The following is a 954-nucleotide window of genomic DNA, read 5'->3' as shown; positions in this document are numbered from 1 at the left end:
GGCAGCTGCTCTGACTCTGGGCATCCCTTTGATTCTCTGCACTTTTATATCATAAACACTAAAAATACCCCAGTGATACCCCCCTCCCCCCGCCACCCCCCAGGAGCAAATGTGCATATTCAGCTGGAGCAGCAGTAAACTGCTGACATCACAGTGTCCTGTGCAGGTGGAGGACACCAGGAGGTGGCGTTAGTGAGAACGGCCTCAGAGCCAAAACAATTAAGAGCTGCTCCGAGTGCTAATGACTTTTTGACTTTGGAGAAATCCCACAATGCACCACTGGAAATATATATAATCAATCATTACAGTGCAGTACACATGGTGTACACTTTGGGTACTCCCATATTTGGACATTTCTGCCATGGTGGATGGTACCAGCCGACATCCTTGGAGTCTGTCACGTCTGGGTTTAATAGTGGCTCACAACTAACCTTTTTAGGTGCATACTGCCACCTACTGTACTGGAGTGTGTAGTGTCATGGTTTGACCAGTGAGGTTTTTTTGTGATAACGCAGTCCACTCCTTACACCTTGATGTGCGTTGATGTGTTCTTCTTCTGTCGTCAACGTTTTTCTGTGGTCAACGTTCTTCTTCTGTCGTCAACGTCCTTCTGTCGTCAACGTTTTTCTGTCGTCAACGTTCTTCTGTCGTCAACGTTCTTCTTCTGTCGTCAATGTTCTTCTTCTGTGGTCAACGTTCTTCTTCTGTCGTCAACGTTCTTCTTCTGTGGTCAACGTCCTTCTTCTGTCGTCAACGTTCTTCTGTCGTCAACGTTCTTCTTCTGTGGTGTACACAGTGGTTGACGGGGCTGTTAATTGAACAAAGATGGAGTCAGGGGGCGTGGCCAACATGATGATGTTCCTGGATCATTCATTTAAATCTCCTCCTCTCTCCTCCTCCTGTCCTGCTCACTGTTAGATTTCCTTCCTTCCCTCCCCCATGTCCCCCCCCCCC

This window comes from Cynoglossus semilaevis, chromosome 13, assembly GCF_000523025.1.
Source record: "Cynoglossus semilaevis isolate Cse_v1.0 chromosome 13, Cse_v1.0, whole genome shotgun sequence".
NCBI classification, from domain to species: domain Eukaryota; kingdom Metazoa; phylum Chordata; class Actinopteri; order Pleuronectiformes; family Cynoglossidae; genus Cynoglossus; species Cynoglossus semilaevis.
The sequence above is the reverse complement of the archived record's forward strand: the minus strand, read 5'-3'. Positions refer to the sequence as shown.